Below are 12,790 nucleotides of genomic sequence, written 5' to 3'. Positions count from 1 at the left end.
CAGCCAATGAACATGAATGCACAGGACAGAATATGGACTCTGAGAGCCCCTTGGCCCGAGTTTCAGTCGCTGACCAACCTTTGAATGTGAAAKACAGTCTTTACAGAACCCGCTCAGGTCGTATCAGTAAACCCAATCCTAAATACAGAGATTAGATCTGTTGAGAGCATGTTTGTTGTTATTAAGCTCTGTATGGTGTTATAGTACTGACTACAAAAGAGAAGTGCATGTTGAATRTTTGAAACTGTTTGGTAATTATCCTTTATTTTATCTCGTTATGATTTTGGGTTATGTCAGACAGTTTGTTAATCACATATTATGTATGTATGTATGTTAATCACATATGTATCATTCGAGTTTGACATGAGTTCTGTGTTGTCAATTAAATGTTAAATTGTATGGTATTAAAATGTTTATGGTTATGGGCATTAACTAAAGAAAGGGAATGTAAAATACTGACTGTGAATACAGTTATATTGAAATTTGACCTCTCTGAGTTACCGTAGGTCTGCACATGCGCAGAGAGTCAAGATGGCGAGGTCACCTGGTGTATGTCTCCTACTGCTCACGTTTTGCCAAATAAACCACTTTCAGATTTAATACCGATGTCGTTTTTCATAAACATGACACAAAACAAACTGGAAGTTTGACCCAATTCAGTTTGGCCTTACGGGAAAATTTCTTTCACTAAAAATGAGCCTAAATCAGAACTAAATTTTTTAATGGATTTCATTTTACCAGATTGAAAACCAGGATTAAACCAGGTCTGAACTAGATCTAAACTGGTCTGAACAAGAACTAAAGACAAAGGCACTAGGATTTAACTGTGACCTTGTTAGTATTTTTAGCTACACAGGAAACATACAATTAATTTCAGAGACGTCTGCCTGCCTTCAATAAACCAACCACCACCAAAAAATCTGAGTAAATGTAATACGACTGATTTGTTTCATTATTTATATCATATATTCTGGAGTATATTCCTCTTAACTACATATAATACAGTTTTTCTTGGCCCTCGGAGAGCTGGGCAACACATATGCTAAATGAGAAAGCACGACAAGAACTCAACCTTGAGCTAGGCTTCAGCTAGCCTATCAGCATCTCCTCGTTAGTATAGTGGTGAGTATCCCCGCCTGTCACGCGGGAGACCGGGGTTCGATTCCCCGACGGGGAGTATAGCATATTTTTGGAATTTTGGAATTACTTTCCTCATATAATCTTGAAAAAAATATATTTTACTAGCTTCAACAAAGCAATTGTATTGATTCTATAAATAATTACCATAGAAACACAGCTTTTGGAGGATAGGCAAAATAAAAATCAAATGCCTCATGTGAGCATTGAACGCACTACCTTCAGTTTATGAGACTGACACGCTGCCTACATCGCCAAGGTCTCAATGCTACAAGGTGAAGGCCGTAACCAGGATCAAATCTATAACGGAACAGACTTGTACAAGCAATGACTGAAAACAAATAAGGACATTTGTCTTTCAAATTTTTTCAAACACATATGAGTAAAATAAAAATGACAAAACCAAGCATAGGCCAGGATTCAAGCACTGTCAAGTGAGATTTCAATTACTGAAAGTGTAACAATGCACTACAGCCCTTCCCCCGCTTTTAAAATACACCATCTGCCTACCCCATGGAGGACAAAAAGCACCATCTGATAACACCTTCAAAAGTATTATAAAATGATTGTAGGTTTCACCATGTTTTCATTTTTTTATAATTCCTTTATTTTTATTAAAAAGAAAAAAAGCAACATGGAAGAGGGAGGGAAAAACAAGCGCCCAACGTGGGGCTCGAACCCACGACCCTGAGATTAAGAGTCTCATGCTCTACCGACTGAGCTAGCCGGGCTCACGACACAGCTTGGACACTGCAGAACTCAGTCACTGTCTGAGTAACATCAGAAACTTAGAACTAGGAGCTGAATGAGACATGCTGCAAACTCCTGAACACTCAGATGTGAAGTGGGAGTTTATCCAAGATTTTCTGTGTGCAGAATCAGATATTCGACTGTCCATCAATTTTTTCCCTACTATCTGGGGTCGGGTCGCAGGGGCAACAGCCTGGCTAAGCCAAAATTCCCAGTATCGCCCACCCGTATGACCGAGCTTCTCACCTTATCTCTGAAGGAGAGCGCAGACACCCTGTGGAGGAAATACATTTTGGCCGCTTGCATTCTTGTTCTGTCGGTCATTACCCAAAGCTCGTGACCATAGAGGAGGGTTGGAATGTAGACCAACTACTAAACCAGAGCTTTGCCTTTTGGCTCATCTCTCACTTCACAAAGAATCGGTACAGCACACTGGTGTTTTTTTATGGACAATCCATGATGAGCACAGACGTCCAATAACAAAACACTGCTTGAGTTCGGATCGGGGGGGGGGGGGGGGGGGTTCTTCCCAAACACACCTCTCCAGGTCTCAATGTCATTGTCCACATGAGCGTTGAAGTCCCCCAGCAGAAAGAGTCCCCATTAGAAGCGCTCCCCAACACCACTTCCATGGACTCCAAAATGGGTGGGTAATCTGAACTGCTGTTAGGCGCATAGGCAGATACAACAGTTTGAGCCCATCCCCCCACATGTAGGCAGAGGGATGCTTCCCTCTCATTCACCCCAACGGCACCAAGATGGGGGCAATAAGTATGCCCACTCCTGCTCAGTGTGTCTCAGCAAGGGCAACTCCAAATTGAGAGTGTTCAACATGGGGCTTGGCGGTATGACCTCAAATTCATATCATAGTACTGTATAAATTGAATCCCTTCACGGTAACGGTATATATCGTGGTAGGAAATTATCATAAAAGTAAAGATAATGTAATTATTAGACCATTTTTTGCAGAAAACTGTAATCATAATCAAACCCAGCATTTTTGCTGTAATGCAAATGAATATAACAGAAGTACAAAAGAATGCTTATATTGCACAACGGTTTCAACAAAAAAAATTCTCAAATTGAATAATTGTAAAGAATAAAAGTTTAGATTTCTGTGAAATCACACCTTGACTTGATCAGCAATTATCTGACGCACTAACTCTCTTTCTCTTGTAGCAACAGTATTTTTTTTTTTCATTTGTTGGCATATACCAGGGCTATTCAACTAAATTACTCCGGGGTCCACTGTTAATGCAGACCAACAGCTCAGGGGCCGAACATCCAGCAATTAAAGTTGTTATGTAAATAGACTAAGTATTACAAAAATCTGTTACATTTGAAATAGTTCATTTTGCTGTTTTTAATCATGAAAACATACAGAACCCTATTTAAAAAATGTAGTGATGATAAAACAAACAAACAAACAAAAAAGAAACACATTATGCCTCATATTTACCACAAAATATTTTGACACCTCTGACTTACCAAATTTTTAAACCAATTTTATTTTCACTTTCATAGTTTTATCTTCAACTGCTTGTAGTATTAACTGTCTTGGATGTTCATAGAAATGGTTTATTTCAGATTGTAGCCAAGATTCTGACGTTTCTGTAGATACCAAACATGTCTAGGTTTAACTAAAATAACTTAAGACATTAAAGCAGAAAACCAGGGGTTTGGGCTTAAGAGATGAGTGAACCAATTGGCAGGCCGAACTTTGGTCACTTGGGCTGCTAGTTGAATAGCCTTGGCATTTACCGTAATTAATATTTCTAGTTCCAGTGGTGAGAAATATGGACTTTGAGTCTTATTTTCTCTCGTTGCCATGATGAATCTGACTTCCATTGATGAGGGCTTCATTTATGCTTGCAGTACTAATCAAGGAGCAGGGTAGGTTGATTCAGAGTATATGCCTTCTACCCAGGGCCTGCTAAGCCTGCTTTCTGAAACAGGGCCCAGAAGTGCAACCAAGACCAAAAGAAGTGTCATAGCTGCAAAATCCTGAATAAGACTGTCCTTAAAACAAATCATTCCTCTTTTGAGACAGATTTAATATAAGGGAAATTAGGTTTTTCAAGGTAATTATGACATTGTAAACACTAAAAGTAACTAATAGTAGTTATGGGAATACATAAAAATGTAACACCAAGCAGAAAAAAGTCATGCCCCGTGTGAGGCTCGAACTCACGACCTTCAGATTATGAGACTGACGCGCTGCCTACTGCGCCAACGAGGCCTGAAAGACAAGGACAGAAGTCAACTTTTATCCGTATACCATCCGGTTGTGACTGTGCCAGAAATTCCACTTTGTTTTGTAACATTACCACTGTTGTACCAATATGCATTTCCAGCCAAATAAAACTTGAATTCATCAACAACAGATCATCAAAATATCATTCAAAACCACGTTTTCACTAGTTGTAGTTTATAGTATTGTCCACCAGATGGCAACAAAGCACTTTCCACAAACTAAAAATAAATGGAAAACTAAAATGGAAATTAAAATGTAATTTAATAAGTAAATTTTTCTGTATACAAAGTTTACAATATACAAATGTTTTCAGTCAGCAGGCTGACAGTTTTAGGAGCTGCTTGAGTAAAACTTCCTCGTTCTTCTCCTCATCCTCTTTGAAATAGACCAAAAATCAACACCCATAAGCTTTCTGCTTACAGGTCAAACATTTTTTATTTAAATAGAAGTATTCAGTGTACATGACCTTATTAAAGTCACAGTTTAGTGTTCTTAGGACTGAAGACTTTATGAGGAAAGAGGTTTTTAAACATCTTTTCATTTTCCACGTAGATAGTATGATAATAATGTCCAGCCTGGGTCGCGGATAGAATCGATCCTAAAGTTCGATACTCGGTCGATACTTTTTTACAGCTCGTAGTTTCGTTCAAAAAAAAAAAAAAGCTTCACTGGAGCATCCAGGTCAGAGGCAGCTTCAGATATAAACAATGACTAAAGAAGCAGGTCAGATAATTATTTAATCGGCTCTGATTAAACAACAACTTCTGATTCGATGCGCAAAATGTAGCATCCATTCTAGCTCTGTAAACAAACAAGCCAGCTGATGAGACGTCACGTCTTTTACTGCGCATGCGTGTCACATCAGTGCTGTGTAGCGTTCACACAGGAGTCTGATACAGGTCACATTTAAAATGTAATGTGAACGTTCACACAAAAAGATCGGATTTTTTCAAAAAATCGGAACTGAGCATTAAGACCTGCAGTGTGAACGTAGCCATAGTCCCTCCTGCATGCCTGGGCCTTCCTCTGGGTCTTCTCCTAGAGGGACGTGCTCCGAACACCTCACCAGGGAGGCGTCCAGGAGGCATCCTAGCCAGATGCCCGAGCCACCTCAACTGGCTCCTCTCAACGTGGAGGAGCAGCAGCTCTACTCAGAGTCTCTCCCAGGTGACCAAGCATTTCCCATCTCTAAAAGAGAGCCCAGACACCCTGCAAAGGAAACATATTTGTATCTGTGATCTAGTTCTTCCACCCGGGAAAAAAAAAAAAAAAAAAAAGGGGGCAGGACAAAGGCCACCTGACACCTCCTCGTTAGTATAGTGGTGAGTATCCCCGCCTGTCACGCGGGAGACCGGGGTTCGATTCCCCGACGGGGAGTATGGCAGAATTTTGTAATTATTTCACAAATAAAAACTTGGAAGAAAACATCTTTTACCTTACATACAGCTTTAACAAATCATCCAGGGTTTCCCCTACATGTAATTGCTCGTGGTGCACCGTCACAGCTAAATAAAAGCCACCACACCTAAACAAAAGCCGCCATACCTTCAAAATGAATTTTTTTTTTTGTCAACATAAAACAGGGGTTGACACAACCATTGTTTAGGTTGTCCGAGACAACCTATTTTTATTTTGGACAACCGGATCCCGCATTGTTTAAAGACCTCTTTACTCAGAAAATCTTCAGTCCCAAGAAAACTAAACTGTAACTTTTAATAAGGTCATGTACACAGTATACTCCAATTTAAAAGAAAATATTTGACCTGTAAGCAGAAAGCTTATGGATGGTGGATGTTGATTTTTGCTCTCTATTTCAAAGAGGATGGAGGAGAACGAGGAAGTTCTCCCCAAGCAGCTCCTAAAAGTGTCAACCTGCTGACTTAGAGCATTTGTGTATAGTAAACTTTGTATACAGAACAATATACTTATTATATTAAATTATATTTTAATCCCCCCCGCTCATGAGAGGTCACCACACCACCACCGTTAAGAAAAATCCTAGGGGAAACCCCTGTGACATCTTTTATTAGTATTAACAAATTTAATGTATTGACTGAATAAGTATCTTACTAAGGAACAAACCACTTTAGAAAAATAGGCATCTAAAACTAATGCCCCGTGTGAGGCTCGAACTCACGACCTTCAGATTATGAGACTGACGYGCTGCCTACTGCGCCAACGAGGCCTGATGGGAGTCCTGGCTGCCCGAATTGGCTCCTCCTGATGTGGTGGAGCAGCGGCTCTACTCGGAGGGGCTCAGTGTAGTCAACTGGTAGCCAACTGGACAATGCGTAGTCACATGGTTGTTCAGCGTTCGTTTTCACACACACCTATAACAGCCCGAGACAAACCATATCAAGCTCCTAGTGCTGGGCGATATGGCCTAAAATCAATATCACAATATATTGACCAGTTTACCTCGAGAATAATAAATGCACGATAACGCTTACTGCTGCCACCCACCACCACACACAAATACATGGTACAGTGGTGCCTTGACTTACGAGTGTCCTAACTGAGTTTTTTGAGATACAAGCAGTCTCAGATATTTTTTGCTTTAAGATGAAAGCTAAAATTTGGGTTACGCGCCAACTTCACACACCCCTCCGCTAGATGGCGCCAAGAACACAGGAGTTAACACCGCAACAGGTGTTCACCGTCCCACTCATTAGCTTTAAGCAGTTACTGTAGCTCGCGGTTAAAGCATTTGTGTTCCACTCGCATTTATTTTTATAAAACTTCACGAACCAGCTTTTGCCAACTATGGGACCAAAAAAGGTGAGAGCAAAGCATGGCGCTGAGAAAAAGAAGCGGATGATGTGAATTGAACTGAAGAAAGAAATTACTGAAAAACACAAGGTGTGCATGTAGTCAACTTAGCAAAGCAGTACGAGCGCAGCACTTCCACAATCTGCACCATATTGAAGCAGAAGGACTCAATAAAGGCTGTACTTCCAGCCAAAGGCGTTACAATAATTTCTAAAATGCGGACATCCATCCATGAAAATATGAAGAAGCTGCTGATGGTGTGGTTGACAGAGAAGCAGCTTGCAGGTGATGCAGTGACAGATGCTTTAATCTGTGAGAAGGCAAGCACTATTTACACTGATTTGGTGCAGCAGACTGGCACTTCAACAGATGAAGCATCAGGTGAGACGTTTAAAGCCAGTCGGGGCTGGTTTGACAATTTAAAAAGAGGACCGGCATCCACTCCGACGTTAGGCATGGTGAGGCAGCAAGCGCGGATACGAAGGCCCCTCAGAAAACCCCAGAGCATTTAAGTCACATAAAATTCTGAAAGAAAAGCTGCCGTTTATGTGGAGGGCAAACTCGAGGGCATGGGTCACCAGACAGTTCTTTGTGGACTGGGTAAATCTGGTCTTTGGTCCTAAGGTTAAAAAATATCTCCTGGGAAAAAAACCTATCGCTGCAAGCCCTTCTCCTCCTGGACAATGCACCTGCACACCCACCTAACCTTGAAGATGACATCCTCGATGAGTTCAGATTTATAAAGGTTCTGTACCTTCCACCCAACAACACTTATATCATGCAGCCCATGGACCAGAAGGTGATTTCTAATTTTAAGAAGGTCTTCACTAAGCTGCTGTTCCACCACTGCTTTGAGGTGACGAAGAGCACAGACCTCACCCAGCGAGAGTTCTGGAAAGACCACTACAACATTGTGATATGCCTCAGAATGATCGATATCGCTTGGCAGGGTGTTACAAAGAAGACCATGACATCTGCATGGAAAAAGCTGTGGCCTGAGGTTGCATCTGATACAGACTTTGAAAGACATGAACACGAAACAGCAGTGGTGGAAGAGATTGTGTCCCTTGGTAACTCCATGGGCCTGGACATGGATGAAAGTGACATCAATGAGCTCTGAGGAACTGACAACGGAGGAGCTAAAGGAGCTACAGACACAGCAGCAGACAGAAACTTTGCAGGACATAAGGTACACAGACTGCAAAAAATGTCCACCTAACCAAGTTTTAAAATATCAGCCAAAAAGTCTTTTTGATCTTGTTTTGAGACTGATTTACTAAACAAGAACTGACTGTGTAAGACTAATAATCTTGTTTTCAGAATGTGTAAGATTATTTATCTTGTTAGTCTGAAAATTTGACTCAAATTAAGTCAAAAATTTCTGCCAATGGAGTAAGAACATTGTACTTGGTAAGATTCTTGAAATATTTGATTTGACTCAATTTTTTCTTAATTCAAGAATCTTACCAAGTACAATTTTCTTACTCCATTGGCAGAAACTTTTGACTTAATTTGAGTCAAATTTTCAGGCTAACAAGGCAAATAATCTTACACATTCTGAAAACAAGATTATTATTCTTACACAATCAGTTCTTGTTTAGTAAATCAGTCTCAAAACAAGATCAAAAAAAGGATTACTGAGATGCATCAAGACAAGATCAAAAAGACTTTTTGGCTGGATATAAGATTTTAAAAATTGGTAAGATGGACAGTTTCTGCAGTGCAGAGGAGGTTGTCTCCACAAGTGAGATCAAGGAAATGTTGGGAATGTGGGAGAAACTTTCAGACTTTATTCAAAAGAAACACCCAGAAAAAGTGGCAAATGGTCGTGCGACGGCACTTATTAATGACAATTGCCTAAGTCATTTCAGAAACATTCTAAAAGGGAGGAGGAAACAGACTTCATTGGACAGGTTTTTATCAAAACCACCTGCAGATGAAATTGAAGAAGGTGTGGTGAAAAGGGCAAAAATCAGTGAATAAGTTTCAATGAATATTCAGTTAAGTTTTTGAAGTTAAGTTAAATAGAGTTTAATAAGTTCCAGCTATTGATCTCAGCCTCTCCACTTTGTCAAGGTAAATGCTGTACCTTTTCTTTTACAGTGTACTTACTTAATAAAATTACTGTAGTTCATTGCAGAAAATACATTGTTTTGTATTTTTATTCAATTTTTGTTATTCATAATGATTTTACTGATTTAAAAACATCCGTCCGTCCATTTTCTGCCGCTTATCTGTGGCGGGGGCAGCAGCCTAAGCAGAGAGACCCAGACTTCCCTCTCCCGAGTCACTTGGGCCAGCTCGTCCGGGGGAATCCCAAGGCATTCCCAGGCCAGCCAAGAAACATAGTCCCTCCAGCGTGTCCTGCGTCTTCCTCTGGGCCTCCTCCCAGTGGGACACTCTTGGAACACCTCACCAGGGAGGCATCCAGGAGGCATCCTAACCAGATGCCCAAGCCACCTCAACTGGCTCCTCTCGATGTGGAGGAGCAGTGGCTCTACTCTGAGTCCCTCCCGGATGACTGAGCTTCTCACCCTATCTCTAAGGGAGAGCCCAGACACCCTGCAAAGGAAACTCATTTCAGCCGCTTGTATCCGCGATCTCGTTCTTTCGGTCACTACCATATGTTCGTGACCATAGATGAGGGTAGGAACGTAGACCGACTGGTAAACCAAGAGCTTTGTCTTCTGGCTCAGCTCCCGCTTCACCACGACAGAATGATACAGCACTCGCATCACTGCAGACGCAGCACCAATCCGCCTGTAGATCTCCCGCTCCACTCTTCCCTCATTCGTGAACAAGACCCCAAGACACTTGAACTCCTCCACTTGGGGCAGGACCTCCTCCCCGACCCAGAGACGGCATGCTACCTGTTTCCAGCTAAAGACCATGATCTCGGATTTGGAGGCACTGATCCTCATCCTGGCCGCTTCAGACTCGGCTGTGAACTGCTCTAGTGAGAGCTGGAGATCACGATCTGATGAAGCCAATAGGACCACATCATCTGCAAAAAGCAGAGATGTGATCCCAAGGTCACCAAAAAGGATCCCCTCAACAACTTGGCTGCGCCTAGAAATTCTGTCCATAAAAGTTATGAACAGAATCAGTAAAAAAGGGCAACCTTGGCGGAGTCCCAACCCTCACCGGAAACGAGTCTGAATTACTACCGGAAATGCGGACCAAGCTCTGGCACCGGTTATACAGGGACCTAACACCCCAYATCATTGGGCCTGGTACCCCATACTCCCGGAGTACCACCCACAGGAGTCCCAGAGGGACATGTTCGAACGCCTTCTCCAAGTCCACAAAACACATGTAGACTGGTTGAGCGAACTCCCATGCACCCTCCAGGACTCTCCTGAGGGTGTAGAGCTGGTCCGTTGTTCCACGACCAGAACAAAAACCACACTACTCTTCCTGAATCCGAGATTCAACTATCCGACGGACCCTCCTCTCCAGAACCCCTGAACAGACCTTACCAGAGAGGCTCAGAAGTGTGATCCCCCTATAGTTGGAACACACTCTGTGGTCCCCCTTTATAAATAGGGAGACCACCACCCCGGTCTGCCAATCCAGGGGAACTGCCCCCGATGTCCACGCGATAATTTAGAGTCGCGTCAACCAATGCAACCCCATAACATCCAGAGCCCTAAGGAACTCCGGGCCAATCTCATCCACCCCCGGCGCCCTGCCACTGAGGAGCTTTTTAACCACCTCAGTGACCTCAGCACCGGAGATTGGAGAGTCCAACCCAGGGTCCTCAGGCTCTGCTTCCTCATGGGAAGACGTGTCGGTAGGATTGAGGAGGTCCTCGAAGTATTCCGCCCACCGACCCACAATGTCCCGAGTTGAGGTCAGCAGCGCACCATCCCCACCATAAATAGTGTTGGTGGCGAACTGCTTTCCCCCCGAGAAGCCAGATGGTGGACCAGAATCGCCTCGAAGCCGTACGGAAGTCTTTTTCCATGGCCTCTCCGAACTCCTCCCACACCAAAGTTTTTGCCTCAGCTACCACCCGAGTCGCAATCCGCTTGGACTGCCGAAACCTATTGGCTGCTTCTGGAGTCCCACAGAGGCCAAAAAGACCCGATAGGACTCTTTCTTCAGCCTGACAGCATCCCTCAGCCCTGGTGTCCACCAGCGGGTTCGAGGGTTGCTGCCACGACAGGCACCGACAACCTTACGGCCACAGCTCAGGTAAGCCGCCTCAGCAATGGAGGCACGGAACATGGCCCACTTGGACTCAATGTCCCCCACTTCCCCCAAAACGTGTTTGAAGTTCCCCCGGAGGTGTGAGTTGAAGCACCGTCTGATGGGAGACTCTGACAGACGTTCCCAGCAGACCCTCACTATACATTTGGCTCTGCCAGGTCTGACCGGCATCCTCCCCCACCAACGGAGCCAACTCACCACCAGGTAGTGGTCAGTTGACAGCTCCACCCCTCTCTTCACCTGAGTGTCCAAAACATGTGGCCGCAGATCAGATGAAACGACAACAAAGTCGATCATCGAACTGCGGCCTATGGTGTCCTGGTGCCAAGWGCACATATGGACACCCTTATGTTTGAACATGGTGCTCGTTAAACATGTAACAAAAAATAGCAGTGTTTTTTGGGGGTCCGAAACAGATTAAAGGCATTTCAGTTTATTTCTATGGGGAACACTGATTTGACATTCAAGTAATTTGAGTTAAGATCTCCATCTCAGAACGATTTCAACTTGTGACTCAAGGCACCAATAGTTATAACATTATACACTGTGTCCATGTTCTTAGTCAAAGTACACAGTTTAGTATTCTCTAATGAAGCATTATACATTAAGCTGAACCATTCGGCCCAAAGGGATTTGTAAGGAAGAGTTTGATTTTGAACAGCTATTCTGTAGTTTATATTTATCATTTTAATGTTTTTAATATATTTAATTAAAAAACATTTTTGGCAAAACTTGAATCAGATATAGTCATACAAATATTTAACCATCTCTGCAACTTTTCAGTGCAAACACATTATGTATGTATAACATAATTTTATATTTTAAAAAATGTACCAAATGTCTTTTGTACTACACAAAATAACTTAACTACATGTTTTCATTTGTTAGACTGACTGATTTCTCTATTAAAATAATTTCTTTCAAAATGATATTATTTAGAGAGCTCATGTAATCATTTAACACTATATATTCTTCATATCTGACCATTTCTTGAATCGCAGAGCAATTCAGTCACAGTATGGCTCTAAATATAAGCAAGTTATATTGTGAAGAATGAAATTTATATATATTTATGATAAACTACAATCATTATTATTCATTAATAATTAGATTATTTTTATTCAATGGCCATATATATTTTTTAATGGTTAACCCGCCCAATCAGAAGGCATCAGGACACACCCACCTGCCCAAATATGCATTTTACCTGCCCCAGGCAGTCGGGCAGTGGTATTTGTTTAACACTTGAATAGAACCACATATGATTTTTTTTTTGTGAATTGGTCACATTAAAACTGTTCAGACTGAAACTCTATATGGGTCACTTAGGCTACATTTACACTGCAGGTTGTTATGTTCAAATCCAATATTTTTTTTGCAAAAATCTGTTTTTTTTTGTTTTGTTTTCATGAACACTGACATTGTATGTTAAATGCAACTTCCATCAGACTGCAGTAGGTACTCTGAGGCATTAATGTGACCCACATGCACAGAAGACGATGTGGTGTCACATTCAGCATGTTGTTTGTAGAGGTTTAAATGCTACATGTTGCATGTGAATTCTGAAGTTGCTGTTCAATCAGAGCTGGTTAAATATTTATCTGACATGCTTGTTTTGTTCAGCATTTATATCTGAACCTACCACTGACTATGGCATCTATCCAACCC

General features: G+C 42.0%; 5 non-coding genes across 5 annotated transcripts; 2 read left to right on the top strand and 3 right to left on the bottom strand.

The window, feature by feature from the left end:
- Positions 1 to 1,105: 1,105 nt before the first annotated feature.
- trnad-guc (transfer RNA aspartic acid (anticodon GUC)) lies at positions 1,106 to 1,177 on the top strand. Its single transcript has one exon. It is a non-coding gene; the product is annotated as a tRNA-Asp (tRNA).
- Positions 1,178 to 1,795: 618 nt separating this feature from the next.
- On the bottom strand, positions 1,796 to 1,868 carry trnak-cuu (transfer RNA lysine (anticodon CUU)). The gene has a single exon. It is a non-coding gene; the product is annotated as a tRNA-Lys (tRNA).
- Positions 1,869 to 4,053: 2,185 nt separating this feature from the next.
- trnam-cau (transfer RNA methionine (anticodon CAU)) lies at positions 4,054 to 4,126 on the bottom strand. Its single transcript has one exon. It is a non-coding gene; the product is annotated as a tRNA-Met (tRNA).
- Positions 4,127 to 5,446: 1,320 nt separating this feature from the next.
- On the top strand, positions 5,447 to 5,518 carry trnad-guc (transfer RNA aspartic acid (anticodon GUC)). The gene has a single exon. It is a non-coding gene; the product is annotated as a tRNA-Asp (tRNA).
- Positions 5,519 to 6,253: 735 nt separating this feature from the next.
- On the bottom strand, positions 6,254 to 6,326 carry trnam-cau (transfer RNA methionine (anticodon CAU)). Its single transcript has one exon. It is a non-coding gene; the product is annotated as a tRNA-Met (tRNA).
- Between the last annotated feature and the right edge of the window lie 6,464 nt (positions 6,327 to 12,790).

This window comes from Austrofundulus limnaeus, unplaced genomic scaffold (genome assembly GCF_001266775.1).
Source record: "Austrofundulus limnaeus strain Quisiro unplaced genomic scaffold, Austrofundulus_limnaeus-1.0 Scaffold596, whole genome shotgun sequence".
NCBI classification, from domain to species: Eukaryota; Metazoa; Chordata; class Actinopteri; order Cyprinodontiformes; family Rivulidae; genus Austrofundulus; species Austrofundulus limnaeus.
Note: the sequence above shows the minus strand (reverse complement) of the source record. Positions and strands in the feature narration are given on the sequence as shown.